Genomic DNA, 18,532 nt, shown 5'->3' with positions numbered 1-18,532 from the left:
TGCGGCTGCTGGGCTGGTGACCTCCTGCTGTCCCGGCCTTCCACTGCCAGAAGCCTTTGCCGTTAGCACGGAGCGCGGCACCCTGCCTGGGCCTTTCGGCTCTGCCTCCCCTGCCTATCACGGCGGGTCACGACATGGGCCAGGACGCAGCAGAAGGGACAAGACACGCAAAGAAGATGGCGCACCCACCTCGGCACAGAAGGCCAGTGCGACCTCCGGGGAGCAGGCGGGCCAGCACGGGCCTCCCCGCAGGAGACAGCTAAGCCGAGACCTGGGACCGCAGAGGAGAAGCAAGGAGGAGGCAGGCGGGGCCCGGTGCCCTCCTCGTCTGCCCTGCCGTGTGGACAGCCTGCTCGCCTGTGTGCGTGACGAAACTGAGGCACAGAGATGCGCTATGCCAGCGGCGGGTATAGCAAGGGCTCCCTCCGCGCGACGTGTTGCCATCCACCACACAGGAACGACCGTCTCCGTGTCATAGATGGGAAACCAGGACGTGTAGGCATCAGGTAACTTGCCCGCCACAAGCTACCCAGTCTAGTAACTCCGACACTGAAGACTTATGTTATCACCAGGCTCCGTGGCCCCTTCCAGGCTGCAGAGCTATTAGACGCGTGGGCTGAGTTTCCCGTCCCTGCCGCCTGCTGAAGCTGCCCGAATGCTCAGGCCAGATGGCCCCTCCTGTGGGCCCTAGAGCTGCTTTAAGCCGGCTGGGTTGAAAGGAGCCCTAGGGATGCCACAGCCAGCGACACGTGCAGCCTGGCTACCGGAGGACCATATCCCAGTCTCTCGGGACTCCCGCATTGGGTCTGCTGGTGGGCATGGGGCATTTCTGCCTTTTGTCTGCCAGCAGCATTGACTCAGGCTGGGCCCGCAGCCCGGGCTGCCCTCACCTCCACATCTGTAGGCAATGCTGGTACTGGTTGATGAGCTCGAAAGTTCACCTTGGCCAAGAGAGCCTTGGTTCTCCTGGGGGCCCACTGCCTGTTCCTGCCCCCCTTTCTCATCCTTGCTGGCCAGACTGAGGCTCACTGTAGAGGTGGATGCCCAGGAGCTTGACTCCCCAGTGACAGAGCAGGAGGCTGGGAGGCCTGATCCTCCTGAGCAGAAGGGACGGACCCAGCCAACAGGCAAGAGAGTGTGGAATAGTAGATTTCTGGGCTGGGGCGGCAGCGGCTCAGGCCTGTAATTCCAGCACTTTGGGATGCCGAGGCGGGCGAATCATCTGAGGTCAGGAGTTCCAGACCAGCCTGTGCAACATGATGAAAACTCTTGTCTACTAAAACTACAAAAGCTAGCCAGGTGTGGTGATGGGCGCCTGTAATCCCAGCTACTCAGGAGGTTGAGTCAGGAGAATTGCTTGAACCTGGGAGGTGAAGGTTGCAGTGAGCCAAGGTCATGTCACTGCACTCCAGCCCAGGAAACAGAGTGAGACTGTCTTTTTTTTTTTTTTTTTTAAAGATTCCTGAGAGGCCAAGGGGACACTCTGGTCTAGTCTGGCTCAGGTCCAGTGTGCACTTCTTAGCCAAGAAAATTGGCTCCAGTTTAGACCTGGCTGTGCTAGGGTGGCAGAAAAGGAAGTTCTTGATGCTAGCAGCTAAAATGCACAACTCAGCCGGGTGCAGTGGCTCACGCCTGTAATCCCAGCCCTTCGGGAGGCCAAGGCGGGTGGATCACGAGGTCAGGAGATCAAAATCATCCTGGCTAACACGGTGAAACCCCGTCTCTACTAAAAACACAAAAAATTAGCCAGGCCTGGTGGCGGGCGCCTGTAGTGCCAGCCACTCAGGAGGTGGAGGCAGGAGAATGGCGTGAACCCGGGAGGCAGAGCTTGCAGTGAGCCGAGATTGCGCCACTGCACTCCAGCCTGGGTGACAGAGCAAGACTCTGTCTCAAATAAATAAATAAATAAATACACAACTCTTGTGCTCGAATCTGCTAACTGATGCCCTACTGTGCATTCTCACCCTTTCACGTAGTACTAGAGTTGCTAGGTTCTCAGCCTCACCTTCCGCTGGCCGTGACCATGTGACAGAAATCCTGGCTCATGGAGTGGGAATGAACAAGACGTGTATGAATTCTGGGTGGTGTGTTTGAAAGGAAGTGGTGTGCCCTCACTTTTTTCTAGGCTGCCTTCCTTTTGGCTTGACTCTGAATATGATGGCAGGAACTGGAACAGCTATTTTGGGTCCCAACATGGAAGTGCGTGTTGAGGAAGGCAGAGAAAATAAGGTCACGCCTCACTTAATGACGAACATGCGTTCTGAGAAATGAGTCACCAGGCGATCTTCTTGCTGTGAGGACATTATAGAATGTATTTACATGCCTAGACCGGGGAGCCTGCTACACACCCAGGCTATATGGCGGAGTATTGCTCCTGGGCTGCAAACCTGGGCGGTGTGTGACCGCGCTGAATACTGGAGGTAGTTGTTAACACAGTGGTGTTTGTGTATCTAGTCATAGAAAAGGTATAGTAAAAATACGGTATTCTAATGTTATGAGACTTCCATCGTATATGCAGTCCGTCGCCAGTGTGCCATTGTTATGCAGCCCAAGACTGTCAGTTGAGGGGCTCTGAATCCCTGATGGTTGTGGAGCTGCCATACTGGCTCCGTCCACCACTGGAACTTTGGCATGGCAGTGGTACCGATTCTGTCTAAGCCAGTGTTGTTCCGGTCTGTTTATTACAGAGGTAAGCTGCGATGCTACTACTGCAGCTCAGAGCTCAGCGGGGCTCCCGATGCCGTCGCTCTGGGTGCAGTGGTTTTGTAATTCCTCATGCATATGGAACACCACGCTACAGGGCTCAGCATATGCTGGGTCTCATCTGCCTGGGGTCACAGGGACTACATATTGGGGTCAGTTTGTAGGAAAACAGAAAAGAAAGCTATTCCAGGCAGCCTCCTTCCTTGTGGGCCTGTGGCCACTTGAAGGTTGGCGGACTGGCCAGTGCTTCTAGAAAGGGGAGCTGACCCTGGTTGTTTCATTCAAACTGAGGGCAGGGGGAAAAGATTCTGTTCACCAGTCACGGAGTGGCTCTAGACCAGTTTCTCTGTTTGTAAAAACAAATGTCATTGTCCCTCCATAATGCTCTGTCACCCCAGGAACCTGGGGAAACTTTTAAATTCAAGTCTATGGTGGATTGCATTTCTCAGAGATGGTGACCATCTTTGATTTGATGTCTCGTAGTTTGACTTAAGTGGAAAACCACCCAGATGGCGTCAGTTCTGTGTCCCAAGGGACAGCCTGACACAGTCCTGGAGCCAGCCTGCCTACTTTTAGGCCCTGGTGCTGCCACACACCCACCAGGGGAGCTTGGCACCCTTCCTGATTTCTCACCTCAGTGATGAGCTTGGCCTTCTGGTGTCTGGCTAGGTCTGGGCTGTGTTGTAGTGGGAGGGTAGGTGGTCCCCTGGGCCTACTTGTCCAGGCACAGACGAGAGCATCTCTCACAACCTTCAAGGGCAAGAACAAGGGCCGCTTCTGCTTCCCACAGAACTCCTGCTGTTACCTTCCATTTCTTCATCTTCACATCTTTGAGCAAGGGACTTGCTCCCTTAAAATAAATGTCTTTGTCTCATTGTCCTTTCATGAATGGCCCCTACCTCTCTCCTGGGGAAAGCTTTACTTGATAATTCCTTCTCCACCTGCCCTGCCCTCTCCCCGAGGATTGTTGTTTAGAGGACTTTATAAAATAGATGGACCCATCCCATTCACTGATCATCAATCCATCACCTATGGTCACCCAGTTTGGAGTACAGTGGCACAATCTCGGCTCACTGCAACCTCCACCTCCTGGGTTCAAGCAATTCTTCTGCCTCAGCCTCCTAAGTAGCTGGGACTACAGGCACCCGCCACCACGCCCAGCTAATTTTTTATATTTTTAGTAGAGATGGGGTTTCACCGTGTTAGCCAGGATGGTCTCGATCTCCTGACCCTGTGATCCACCCGCCTTGGCCTCCCAAAGTGCTGGGATTACAGGCGTTAACCACTGCGCCCAGCCAGGCACACCATTTTCATCTGCCCCTTCCCTGGTGTCACTTCCATCACTCGATGAAGGTAGAATTGGCCAGGCTTCTCCAGGTGATGTTATTTTTCCTTTGTAATTAAGTTTTTCAAGAAGAGGTACTCTGGAACTATATAAATATCTCATTGCTCATGAAATAATTATAGTTAATAATATAACTAATGGATATAATTAATACAGGTGTGGCCTTATGTGGTTTCCCATTTTATTCAGTGGGTTGTACTGGGTTACAATCTATTTGTTGTTATTTATTTTATGCTCAAATTAGGCCAGATTTGGTCAGCGGGAGTCCTTTCAAGCTGACTTCTGTGTTACTTTGACCTGTCTCCATCATTCTTTGAGCACTTCCTTACCTTCTGGCCCAAAAATATGTTCCAGGCTCATCTTGTCATTTCCCTGCCCAAGCTCTGGAGTCAACCATCTCTCTCAAGAGCTGTGATTCTTTTTATTTTAATTTTTAATTTAATTATATATTTATTCAGAGACAGGGTCTTGTTCTGTTGCCCAGGCCGGAGTGCAGTAGTGCAATCCCAGGCTCAAGCAATCCTCCTACCTCAGCCTCCCAAGTAGCTGGGACCGTAGGTGTACACCACCCTGCCCAACTGATGTCTTCATCTTTTATAGAGACGGAGTCTCGCTGTATTGCCCTGCTGGTCTCAAATTCGTAGGTTCAAGTGATCCTCCTGTCTCGGCCTCCCTGATTCTTTTTTAGTGGGGGATGGAAATTCAGAAGTCAGTGTCTGGGTGCCATTTGTGCTCATGGATATTGGGTATCCCAGCCCTCAGCCCTGAGTGGACTGAGCTGGGGATACGCACTCATGTACGTGCTTTATATCCATGCTTGCTTCTGTATCTATCAGTGTCCCACCTGTAGCTGGGACTGCAGGTGTGTGCCACCATGCCCAGCTAATTTTTCGTTTTTTTGTTGTTTGTTTGTTTGTTTTGTGAAGACAGGGTTTCTCCATGTCAGCCAGGCTGGTCTGGAACTTCTGAGTTCAAGCGATCCTCCCATCTCAGCCTTCCAAAGTGCTGGGATGACAGGCGTGAGCAGCTGCGCCCCGGTGAGCTCATTTATTCTTCTGGACGTGCTGGGTCCCTCCCTTCGTCTGTGACTGGCCTCATCCCATGCTGCCTCCTCCCTGGGGGTGCTGCCTTCCTCCCACTGCCCCCGCTCTGAGACTCAGCACCAGGCCCCCTGCTGCCCAGTAGCTCTCCTCACCCCACCTGGCCACACCAGGCCTCTGGACCCAGGACCCAGGCTTCCCTCACTTGGGCCCTGATGCCTTCCTCTGCAGAGGCCATCCTGCCCCACAGACCCCAGCCTTGCCCAACCGTTGTTCAGGAAGCAAGAGGGACGTGGCCAATGAGGGCCTTCAATGGCACAGAACATTCTAGTCGGTGGTGTTTGAATCTTCAAAACCAAGATAGGGCCTGCAGTGGACCGGTCCCTCCACACCAAGGCTTCTGCCTGGGGCCATCTGTGACCCTGTCTATGCCTCTTAAAAAGGAAAAGCCATTGGCCGTGCCCAGGAAAGAAATGGGCCCTTTTCTCCTCCAGGGCTTCTACTTTGGCTTCAGGCCATGTTCCCGACCCTGGGTGGGTTAAACTCGAACACTCCCACCGGTTTTGGGTCTGGTCAGGGGGTTTTCCACATCTTGCCCTGGTTACTCGAGCGTCTGGGGGCAGGCGGGCTGCCAGGGCCTCCCCGAATCACTCGGCGTCCGGGCCACACCTGGGTGTCGGCCTTAGTGGTGCGTGACGAGAGGCCGGGCTGCTTCTGGATTTCCCCTCAGACCCCTCCTGCGGGGCTTTTGGGACATGGCTTCTCTTGCCTGGAGGAGAAGGGGCTCCGGGAAGCCCTGGCACAGATCATCGGGGAGGTCCCCTGGGGCAGGGCCCATCTACCACGAGGCTAGAGAAGCCTCCAGCTCAGCCTCCCTGGCTGGCCTGGGCTGCTTTTGAAGCCTGAGCTCTTCACAGTCACAGTTTTATAGTCTTGACCTTAAGAAGTGTCCCTCAAAGCATGTAAGCTGTAGGCCCTGTGACCTGGGCCAGCTCTGGCTCTGATGTCACATTCAATGTGACTCCCAGGCTCCCGGTTCCCACGGTGGCAGGAAAGGACCGAGAACAAGGCCCTTGTGCAGGGGTCGGCTCAGCATCGCAGCTGAGAGCAAGGCAGCCTGGGTCCATGTCACAGCTCTGACATTCATCAGCTTTGGGATCTGGAAGTTACCTACCTGCTCCGTGCCTCAGTTTCCTGCAGTAGAACCTACTCCACAGGCTCCATGTGAAGATGAAATAACCTGATACTGATATTCAAAGAGAGGGTCTTCAGAACAGCACTTAGCTGTATTCTATTTCTCTCTTTATAAAATGCTGCCATCAGAGGCATCTGCCCTGCATCCTGGAGAGCCCTCGACCTTCTCATCTTTCAAGACCAAAGACTGTTCCCTAGCTCCTTTGCCTTGTTTAGCCAAGGTTTGAAAGCCTGGAAAAGATTTCAGAACATTTGGGTTTGGGGATCTGTCTTTCGCTGGTTTGCCAGAGAGTGGCTTGGCTTTGGACACCACACACGAGTGTGTTCGCACGTTGGCAGCAGAGGAAGTGAAGGGCCTGCTGGCCTGGTCCTAGCTCTGTCCTCCAGGAGACGGGCCAGCTATGCCCTGTCCCCACTGGGGGGAAAAGGAGGCCAGGAGAGATTCGGGATTTGGGCATTCAGGAGGCTGCTGGCTGGGGGAGAGAGTGATGGGAACTGGCTGCTGGAACAACCCCACCTCCCCCCGCCAGTCTCCGAGGGGGCTCTTACCTGGGGGGCTCCGGCTGAGACCTAGGAGTCCCAGGCCTCCCACAGGTGGGGGATTCTGACCCATCCTGCCGTCTCCTCCCATGTGTTGGAAAGCTAGGGTGCAAAGCCCTTGAACTTCGTGTGCATTTTTTTTCTTTTTCCCTCACCAGCTTTGTGAGGCCAACAATGAATGACAGACACCCTAGTTGATCAGGGACAGGGTGGGGGGCACCCTTGTTCCCCTGGAGAAGCCACCCACCCAGCCCCTGGCTCTGGAGACAGCTCAGAGTTCAGCTGCGCTGAGAGTTCCTTGTAATGGAACTCTCCCTGGCACCAGTGGATGGCTCCCAGTGCCTTCCCTTATTCCAGCTTCTGAGAAAGTGCCTGCCACTCTTGTCACCACCTTTTCCTTCCCTTGGCTTCCTCCATCTCCACCCACTCCTGCCCTCTCAGCTCGGCCTCTTCCATCTCTACCCACCCATCCCCTCAGCTCGGCCTCTTCCATCTGCACCCACCCATCCCCTCGGCTCGGCCTCTTCCATCTGCACTCACCCCTGCCCTCCCAGCTCGGCCTCCTCCATCTGCGCTCACCCCTGCCCTCCCAGCTTGGCCTCTTCCATCTCCACCCACCCCTGCCCTCCCAGCCTGGCCTCCTCCATCTGCACTCACCCCTGCCCTCCCATCCTGGTCTCTGCTCACCAGCCCAGCCCACCCCCTCTTCAGCCAGTTCTAGGGACCCAGAAGGCCATAGCTCTGCAAGTGTCACAGGGAAAGTATGTAATGTCCATCCTAAACAGGTGCTTTTGAAACTAAAAGGGGCTGGGGGACACCAAGCATAACCAGGACTGCCCTGGCCAGTCTGTGGGTAGGCTGTGTGGTCACCCTCTTCAAGCCCGGAACATTTTGCCTTTCGGCTTAGCCCTGGCTGCTGGCTCTGCACTGGCCTGCCTTTTCCTTCTGGAATCACTAACTCCAAGGCATCCAGTCACTCAGCGTAGGCTGGGCCCTGTCTTCTCTGACTGCTAGAGCTGGCTTGTCCAGGTTGGCCAGACTGATGGGTACAGTTTCAGGAATTTTACAAGCCAGGTGTTAAACACAGCCATCATTTTAAAATTAGGCAAACGTACAATCAAATAATAAGACAAAGGTAGTAAGTAAATTCATGACTTCCTAATCATACCACTTTTTTTTTTTTTTTTTTTTTTGAGATGGAGTCTCTCTGTTGCCCAGACTGGAGTGCAATGGCGTGATCTCAGCTCACTGCAACCTCCATTTCCTGGGTTCAAACGATTCTCCTACCTCAGCTTCCTGAATAGCTGGGATTACAGGCGTGCACCACCATGCCCGGCTAATTTTTGTGTATTTTTAGCAGAGACGGGGTTTCACCATGTTGGTCAGGCTGGTCTTAAACTCCTGACCTCAAGTGATCTGCCCGCCCTGGCCTCCCGAAGTGTTGGGATTATAGGCGTGAGCCACTGTGCCTGGCCCATATCACTATTTTCTATACTTTGGATGTTACGTGTGTCCACTGTGTTTGTATGGAGGGAGACCACCACGTGATGGTTTGCTCGTGCGTGTCTCTTCCCGACTCTGAGCTCGACACCGTCAGGTTGATAGCTGGAAATGGGCCACGGTGGGAATATTTACACCATTGCAATTGGCAAATGCTATAAATCAACGCTTGATTTATGGTTCTGTTGATTATTCTTCACAGTGATGTTAGTAATACAGATTAAACTTAACAGTGCATTGTACCTGTAGCCATTCCATTGTGAATAACACAAAAAGTGGAGGAAATATTTTTCTCGCATTTGGAAATTATTCTGTGATTCAGCAAAGAAGTTGCTCGTGTCATTGACAAGTTCAGAAATACGTGCTGCCAAAGCCAAAAAGAGGCTTCAGTTTAATAAAAATAATTAACACGAAGGCGAGAAATGGCTTACCAGCTGTTCACTTACTGGATTTAAGGACACTTGTTGGGGAAAGAGCAGAGTAAGATGCAACTGTGTCAAATCATGGCTGAATATGTTTGGCAAAAAATCAATAAAAATTCTGTGAGCATCAATCTGTTATGTGAAATTGAATATTTTAATGTTATTTGTAAATTGTGTGCTCTGTATCCTTTGTATCATTAGAATTTATAAATTTATAAGTAAACATGTATACATACATGTTTCTTTGGAGAGCCAGCTGCTGAACAGTTACCAGCACACTGCTGCCCACCTCCTTTGCCTGGGCTGGGTTGGTGCCTTTCTTTGCTGCTCCCACAGAAACCTGTCCAGAACTCTAATGTGCCACCGCTTTGTGTTTCTCACTTACCGAACTTCTTGAGGACAGAGTGACTTTTGTGGCTCCAGCACTTAACATGATGCCTGGCACATATTAGGTGCCCTCCCCAAACTGAGTGAATGAAGGGGTTGAACAGTTGAGTGGGTGAGGACTGGATCATGCTCTCCCCATAGCATTGCTGCTTCCTGGAGAGGTGACTGCATTTCCTGGTCCCTCTGCAGTGAGTGTGGCCGTGTGGTGAGTGATACGTGGAAGGGTGATGCCAGCCAGCTTCAGGCCTGCCCTCCAGTGAATCCATGAGACCCTCCAAATCCCTCTCCTTCCCTGCAGCCTCTGGGAGCATCAGAGGCCACGTGTTCCTGTTAGTGTAGCTACAGGGTAGAAAAAGGATGCCTGGCCCACAAAGTGTGAGTAAAATAAGCTTATTTTGTTAAGCCACTGAGATCACAGGGTCTGTCTGTTACCACTGCATAGCCTCATCCATCCTGACTAATCCGATGAGGACGCTGAAGCTCAGCGATGGAGGTGACTTGGGCCAGGCTGTACCTTCTGTTAAGTGGCAGGCCCAGCCCAGAGCCCATCTTCATTGTCATTCTACCTCCTACCTCTGCCCATTTCTTCCCTCCTAAACACTTTTTTGGAAATACAAAATAAAGTGTGAATCTGAGGTGCGTTTTGTTCTAAGCCCTATTTCAGACAATACCTGGTTAGGACCCACGCATGGTGATGCCTCCAATGGCAGCCAACCCAGGAGGCACACTCACCACACAGCCTGTCATTAGAGGACCAGCCAGGGCGGCTGATGGCTGGGATTCAGGCTCCCGTTAAGTGTGATTAGCCTTAGCCTCGGTCAGGTTTCACCCACGAACAGCCTCCCTGGCCTTGTCATTTACCACTTCCTTTGGTTTATCTAGACCAGATCTGGTACTTGGGCGGATGGAAAACCAGCTTTGGATGTGACACTCTCTCGGGCCCCAAATGCCAAGCAGGACAAACAGCTCCTTATTCTCAGCTGAAAAAACCTCAGTTTAGTTGCACAAACATTTAAATGTGGATTACAAGTCAGGCGTTAGGCTGTTTACTGTAGTACAGTACATATAGTGTAGCCTAGTATAGGGCAATGTGTGTAGCATAATTATAGTACAGTATAAGTCTAATACATGCCCAGTATAATGTCATGGATCAGTACAATATGCATAATATTCATGGTACAATATGGTGGTACAGTATAATAAGCTTAATTCGTATAGTCTTCTCTGCCTTGTTCCTTCCTCTCCTGAAAGCCTGGCTACCTTCCCTTTGATTGCAAACAGGGAGGCTGAAACCATCAGGTTGAAGTCACAGAGGCCAGATCCGGGCTGTGACTTGGGTGAGCTGGTACATTCCTAACTCTTGATTACCTGGTGATGACACTGGCCTTCAACTTCCTTGGCCCCACCCAGTCTCTCCTGGGCAGGGATTCCATCCATGACTTCTGCTTGACCCTGAAGCACCATTCTTGGCCTTTGCTTTCTGTCTTTACCACGAGAGTACACAAGCTCCTCAAGAGAAGAGTCTTGCTTCGTGTTTTGCTTTTGTTATACTGTATCCCCAGCGTCTAGGATGGTGTCTGAGTGTTTGTTGAATGACTGCTAGACTGCGAGGCCTGTGTGGGCAGGGTGCCCCCACTCGTGGCACAGTGCTCTATACAGGGACTGTAGAGACTGACGCGCCACGTGGGTAGACCCCCTTCCTCATGCCTCTGACTCCTGACTGGCTCTAGGTCTCTGCACAGGCCGTGCCCTCTGCCTAGAATATTCCCCTTGGCGTCCTTCCAGCCTTCCCTGACCACTGCCCCATACTCGTCTCCCAGCCCCATGTCTCCCCTGTCACGGTGCTGCCATACCTTCTTGCAAGTAGCCGGATCACTTGTCTGTCCTCTCCCCTCCACTGGACTGCAAGCCTGGGGAGTGTGGGGCTGTGTCTGTCCTGCTCACCACTGTATCCTCAGGATGGCCTTGGACACGCATAACAGGCGCCACATGCTAGAAGAACGAACCAAGGAATAGCTGGCCACAGCCAGGTGTGGCCTTGTGAGCTACTCGAGGGACACCCAGAGGTCACGTATGGGGATGCAGGAAGTGTGGCCTGGCTCCGTGTCATGTTGAAGCTGCCCTGGTCATCAGTAGTTGTGCTCAGGACTAAGAAAGTGGCTTGAGGCCAGGCGCGGTGGCTCATGCTTGTAATCCCAGCACTTTGGGAGGCTGAGGCGGGCGGATCACGAGGTCAGGAGATCGAGACCACAGTGAAACCCCGTCTCTACTAAAAATACAAATTAGCCGGGCGTGGTGGCAGGTGCCTGTAGTCCCAGCTACTTGGAGAGGCTGAGGCAGGAGAATGGCATGAACCCGGGAGGTGGAGCTTGCAGTGAGCCGAGATCGTGCCACTGCACTCCAGCCTGGGCGACAGAGCGAGACTCCGTCCCCAAAAAAAAAAAAAAAAAAAGTGGCTTGGGTCTACTATTCTCTCATCTGAGCTGGACTCTGCTTCCTAAATTGTGACATATGCTCTCGGTGACGCTTCTGAGCCACTCTTGTTTATCAGTGTTCACACGGTGATTCACTTTAAGAGCTACTTATTAAACACCTACTATGTGCCAGATGCCACGCTAGGTACTGGGGGTGCAGAGATAAGCACAGTGGGGCCCCACCTCCAGGAGGTCACAGCCCCATGCCTGTGCTGCGCCTGAGCGTGCATCTCCTCCTGTGCACCTCGGAGGAGCACGCTGGGTTCTGTTTGCCAGCCCAGTGCATTGAGATCCCACCTTCCTGGGGCCCACCCCAGAGTTTCTGATCCATCAGGCGTGAGGCGAGTCTGATCATGTGTGTGTCTCACAGATTCCCCGGTGCGTGCTCTGCCGTCAGGGGCCTGCACTCAGAAGCCCTGCCGTAGACTGTCCTAGGCTGGCAGTTTTCATGAGTCCTGCACATCCACAACCTAATCATTTAGTCTTTCAGCCTCCCTCTCCTTGGTAACTTCAGTGCACACAGCAAGGGAGAGTCCGCGTTGTGTCTCGGGCCCAGGTCTTCCTGTTGGACGCTGCCCTCTCCTAGCGGCACCAGGTGGTACAGGAACAGTTTCCGGTGCCATCGGGGTTCTAGGAGAGCTGTGGGGCCCGGCCAGGGGAAGCTGTGGGGAATTGGTGGAGGCTTCCCAGAGAAAGGCCAGAGGAGACCATGTCTGGGAAGCAGTGTGGCGGGTTGCCTTTCCGTTCTGGAAGGAGCACTGGCTTGGCAGGATGGGCAGAGGCAGAGCAGCTCATGGGCGGGGCCCCAGGCCCCTACCTAGAAGGCAGAGGAGGGGCAGGTGGCGCTCCCTCCTGGGCGGTCCTCCTCTCCCTCAGCAGTTGGGAGTTGGGCCTGGGTCATCCCACCTCTGCGCAGGCCCCAGTGGGAGGTCAGGGCAGCGTTGGCCTGAGGATGCTGTGCGTGATGGCCAGGCTGGGGCCTGTGGCCCTGCAGTTCACACAATCACCTCCTCTGTGCCAGCCCAGGTGGCCGTGGGACTCTGGGCCTCATAGTTTCCAGTGTCCCTGGACTGGGCCGGGCTGGTCCGGGTTCAGTGCCGTCTTATCAGAAGGAGGCTGGGAGGGAGGCATAGGGAGGGGCCGGCTCTAAGAAGAGCTCCGTATTTCCACGGGCAAGGAAGGGAACGTGGAAAAACCTGCGCTGGGGTGGGCGGCTTCCTCCTGTGTTGTCTCTGAGCAGGAAGCCAGGCCTCCCCAGCCCCGAGGAAGGAAAATAAACTCTGGACACATATCTGTAGAAAGTGGGAAAGCTCTGTTTCTCAGGGGGTGGTGAAATTTAAATGTAAAACTGGCTGCTCTGCTGAAGTCCTCACTGACTGTCAGGGAGGGGCCTACGCTGCAGGGTGTCCGGGACTGCTTGTGCCTGGCTGGGGTTGGTTATGCCTGGCTGGGGCTGCCTGTTCCTGGTGGGGGCTGCCTGTTCCTGGTGGGGGCTGGTTGTCCCTGGTAGGAGCTGGTTGGTTGTCACTGGTCGGAGCTGGCTGATTGTCCTTGGTTGAGGCTGGTTGGTTGTCCGTGGTTGGAGCTGGTTGGTTGTCACTGGTCGGAGCTGGTTTGTTGTCACTGGTCGGAGCTGGCTGGTTGTGCCTGGTTGGAGCTGATGGGTTGTGCCTGGTTGGGGCTGGTTGTTTGTCCCTGGCTGGAGCTGGTTGGTTGTCCCTGGCTGGAGCTGGTTGGTTGTGCCTGGCCGGGGCTGGTTGGTTGTGTCTGGCCGGGGCTGGTTGGTTGTGCCTGGCCGGGGCTGGTTGGTTGTGCCTGGCCGGGGCTGGTTGGTTGTCCCTGGCCGGGGCTGGTTGGTTGTCCCTGGCTGGGGCTGGTTCGTTGTCCCTGGCTGGGGCTGGTTCGTTGTCCCTGGCTGGGGCTGGTTCGTTGTCCCTGGCTGGAGCTGGTTGGTTGTCCCTGGCTGGAGCTGGTTGGTTGTGCCTGGCTGGGGCTGGTTGGTTGTCCCTGGCTGGGGCTGGTTGGTTGTCCCTGGCTGGGGCTGGTTGGTTGTCCCTGGTTGGGACTGGCTGGTTGTCCCTGGCTGGGGCTGCCAGGCCCATGGGCTTTCACTCCTGCGTCTGGTCTTGCTCCCGAGTTCCCAGGGCCATGTAGGAATTCCCTGCGGTGATGATGGGGATGAGGAAGGTGTGAGCCAGGCACATGCCAAGCACCTGACACTGGTGTTGCTGAGGCCGGTCCTTGAGGACAGTCTCTCTCCCCAGCCCTGGCCGTGCCTCTGCGCGCCATAGGGAGGGGAGACCATGTTCTTATGAACGGCTCTTTCCATCCCAGGCAGTCTGAGTGCTCTACAGTTCCCCGGACTGAGTCAAAATCTCTCCACCTGTCCTCTCTGTGGCCACACAGAATGATCTAGTGTAACGGCCCCTCAGCCTTTGGAACCTCCCAGCTGTCTGTACTTCCTGGGTCAGTGTGCTCTGTGCTTTCCACTGGATCTGGGCTCCTCTGGAAGCTGCAGGCTTCAACGTGGAATTGAAAATCCAGCAGGGGTACACTTACAGCAAAATGTACCTTTGAAACCAGGAGGATCTGGTTTTTACAAACAGCAAGCAGTCCCTTGGAATCAAAACTGTATGAGGTGGATGATTGAGCTGAGAAAAAAACAAAAATCTGGTTTAAAAGGAAAACTTGAGTGATTTTAAAAACCTGGCCTAGCAGGGCGTGGTGGCTCACCCCTGTAATCCCAGCACTTTGGGAGGCCAAGGATCACGAGGTCAGGAGATTGAGACCATCCTGGCTAACAAGGTGAACCCCGTCTCTACTAAAAATACGAAAATTAGCCGGGCATGGTGGTGGGCGCCTGTAGTCCCAGCTACTCGGGAGGCTGAGGCAGGAGAATGGCGTGAACCCGGGAGGTGGAGCTTGCAGTGAGCAGAGATCGTGCCACTGCACTCCAGCCTGGGCGACAGAGCAAGACTCCGTCTCAAAAAAAAAAAACAAAAAAAAAACCTGGCCTAAACCGGCACTGAAAGTAGTTATTCCTAGAGAAATGTACAAAAGATAATCGAAATAATAGCAAGGTTACGAGACAAAGTGTGGGGCCTCCCAAGGCAAGGAGACCTCAGTTCCTTGAGGGCCAGCACACCCAATAAAACGGAGACAAAAATGTCAGCAGTGCCACTGAGGAATATCAGCAGAATTGTGATAATTTGTGACAGGGCAGGAGGGGGCCAACAGTTTGTAGGGTGCCTGTGTCATGATGGAGCTGCAGCTGGGAACGTGTAAGGCGAAATACCACCTGGTCCCTGCTGCCCCCTGAGCTGGGGCCGGGATGGAGGCGGAGGCAGGCCAGGGCAGCGCAGTGCTGCCCAGATGCTGGGTCGGAGCCAGGCCCCTGGACTCTCCACGGAAGCCTCCTTGTCTTTCTAGCAACAACCATGGCTTCAAAGGCCTCCCAAGGAGCGGATCAGGCAACCCCGGAAGCTTGTGTAGCCATGTTGTGCGTGGCAGTCCTGCATGTCAGGGCGCTGGAAACTCCTACAGGCAATTCCAGGTTCCAGAACCAGCTCCTAAGTTGGGGAAGGGAGACAGAGGCCACCAAAGGACCTGCCTGGAGCTGGGTCCCCAAGGCCAAGGTCACAGGCACCAGATATCAAGGACCTCCCCCACCCACTGCCTTGGGGGCCCTTCTCAGGCCCAGACTCACCCCCCACCTCCCTTTCCTCTTGGAATCTGCCCTTTGCCCCCGCTCCCTCTTCCTGCCAAGCCTGCCCTCAAATGGCCTAGCTTTCAGCTGCCTTTTCTTGTCACCCCTCTAAGTGGCCCTGTCGCTATTACTATGCCCCTGAAGCCTACCTAAAGATCAGGAGGAGCTATGGGGAGAAGGGGGCCAGGTTCGTTCAGGAAGTGACTTCATGGGTGTCAAGGAAAGAAAGGAAGCAAGAGGGCAGGACACACTGGAGGGTGCAGCCCGGCCGCCAGGGCAGGGCACCCGCAGCAGCCCCTAAAGGACCCGAGGAGAGAAGTGAAGCCTCCCTGTTCCATGTGTAAGCTGCTGGGACGGCCCCACCTGTCAGGTGGACGTAGGGAGAAAGGAGCCACCATCTAGCACCGCTCAGTGTCGGCATATGGAAGGGACACAAAGATTGGCTGAATGCGTGAATGAATGAATGAGACTGTCATATCTGGCATCTCCCCACTGCCACCAACTGTTTTACATGATAGATCTTTAAATTCAGTTCCTGTGGCTTTTAGGATTGGATGGAAGCACCAGGCGCAGTGGCTCATGCCTGTAATCCCAGCACTTCAGGAGGCCGAGGCAGGTGGATCACCTGAGGTCAGGAGCCTAAGACAAGCCTGGCCAACATGGCGAAACCCTGTCTCTACTAAAAATACAAAAATTAGCTGGGCATGGTGGTGGGCGCCTGTAGTTCCAGCTACTAGGGAGTCTGAGGCAGAATTGCTTGAACCCGGGAGACAGAGGTTGTAGTAAGGTGAGATGGCACCACTGCGCTCCAGCCTGCATGACAGAGAGAAACTCCATCTCAAAAAAAAACCAAAACAAAACAAAAAAAAAAAAACAAAGACTGGGCTGAAGAATGAAGAGCCTCACAGAAAGCTTCACAGTCACATGGGTGATGTGATGAATTAGGGAAGTCACAGCCACATGAGCCCATCAGCCCTGAGTTGGGAAGGCGGGTGCAGGAGATGGGGCACCTCAGCTGCTCCGACATCTGGGCATGGCCAGGCCTTCTTAAGCCTTCTTACTCTTTGAAAACCATCTTCCCAAGCAGAGATTATTTTCCCCAAATTCAATATGCCAGACACCAAGTGAATAGCCAAGTAAAAGGGATACAGTCTGTCTGATTTCAAGGACCAGGAAACTGTACAGTCCGAGAACCGGTTGGAAACTGAAGGTGGCCAGGTGGCATTGCCGGCACCGTAACCTGTCAGGGACATGGGTTGTATGAGGACTTGGGCCATTGCATAAGGGCCACAGAGGGCCAGGGTGTCTTCAGGAACAAGGGCAGGTCCCTTGCTGCCATCCTCACACTCACAGGCAGTTCATGGGGTGAAAGGCAACGTGCCGGCCCCGCAGTCAAAGGAGCCTGGGCCTGAATGGGAGCTGTCCCTTAGTCACGTGCACAAGTTGTGCAGGCCAGGCACGCAGCTCCCTTGTTCATTCAGCCCCACCCCTGAAAGGCATTTCCAGAATTTAGGTCACTACTGTTGGCAGCGTTGCTTCATACACAAACACTGAGGTTAAAGTTTATGAAGGGTGACCTGTTTATCAACCACTGAGTTCCAGCAGCCTCCGCTTGCAAATGTGAATTCTTATCTTGGGCTAGGGTGGGCTGGTCACAGCGACTGCTCTGACTGCAGCAGGGGACGTGGGGGTGGGGGTTGCATGCTGGCCTGGGGTTCCTGCTGTCTGCCCAGCCTACAGCAGAGAGGCCTGGGGCTTTGAGCATGCCTGGAGTGGGCTGTACTTCCAGATGCTCAGGAACCTCAAAAGCAAGGGTCAGTGGGGAACAGGGTGACCAGGGCTTTAAAGCAGCCTCAGGAGCCAGGAAAACCTGCATGAAACCCAAGCAGTGAAGCAAGAGGGGACCCAGCCCGACCCCGCCTTGCTCCAGATCCTCCTGTGCCCAGGGCAGAGAGGTCTGGCTGTGGACCCTGCACTCAGATCTGGGGATTGCAGTGGGATCCAGGAAATGCTGGGGCACTGTGACCCCGCTGCATTCTGCAGGGTGATTGGGGTGCTTCTCCCCTAGGCTGGAGTTTGCTGTTTTGAGGCTGTTTAGGTCATTACTGGGAGTCACCATGTGGCCCCTTCTTAGCTGGTTGTTGCATAGGAAGCTCCTACAGTCTATATAGAAAGCAAGCCTGGAGGACACCCTTTTGGGCTCCTGGGGGTTGGCTCCCCGTCTCCCCCCAGGACAACACCCAGGAGGAAGCATGAAGCCTGCTTCACTGAGTGATGGGCATTTCATAAGTCTTGTGAATTTGGAATGCAGAGGGCTGAGTTCTGCTATCTTGTTTGGAAAAGGCCTTTCAGAAAGCCTTTATCTGTCAAACTCCAGGGCTGACTGTTGCCATGGTGAAAAGCGTGGGGTGGGAGGGTCCCTAGGCCTTTTCTTCCGTGGATGGCTGGATCCCCCCACAAGGCTTTCATGCCGAGAGAAAGTGGTGATTCTGGCGGTGAGGGAGAAGCCCCAGAGGCCTGGGGGAGGTGGGCCACGTGGAGTTGGGTTCCCAGCCACGCCTCCACTTCAAATTCAATGACAGAGCACGTGATTTCCCAGGAAACGGCGGCTTGCAGCTCTGTCTTCTTTCCTCAGCTATTTGAAAGCAGGGCTTGTCCAACTAGCAGATTAGAAAAGGAGATGGAACTTGTTCCCCCTACTTAAAAGCAGGGGAGAGAAAAGCCTTGTGAAGAGAAGATACAAAACCTGTTTGGTGACTTGTCGTTTCAATGAAAACACAAACCTCTCTCCAGGTGAGCACTCCCAACTCCTCCCCTTCCTCTTCCCCCCAGCAGCCCTGGTGGGGACCACAGGCAAGATGAGAAGAAACAGGAAAACAAGGCGACTGCTCACTCAGAGTTCACCATTCTTTGATGACAGAAGTTTAAGAACCCAGGGAAGCAGTTTAGGGGAAAACAAGTTTATTAATCTTGCCACGTCACAGCGAATAAATACACGCAGAGAAACAGTGCCTTCCTGAGGGGAGTCAGCATCGGGAAAACAGCACAGCAGTTAGGAGTTCCTTTTTTTTTTTTGAGACAGAGTCTCGCTCTGTCGCCCAGGCTGGAGTACAGTGGCGCAATCTCGGCTCACTGCAACCTCCGCCTCCCGGGTTCATGCCATTCTCCTGCCTCAGCCTCCTGAGTAGCTGGGACTACAGGTGCCCGCTACCACGCCCGGC

This window comes from Hylobates moloch, unplaced genomic scaffold (genome assembly GCF_009828535.3).
Source record: "Hylobates moloch isolate HMO894 unplaced genomic scaffold, HMol_V3 SCAFFOLD_2, whole genome shotgun sequence".
Lineage (NCBI taxonomy): Eukaryota > Metazoa > Chordata > Mammalia > Primates > Hylobatidae > Hylobates > Hylobates moloch.
Note: the sequence above shows the minus strand (reverse complement) of the source record.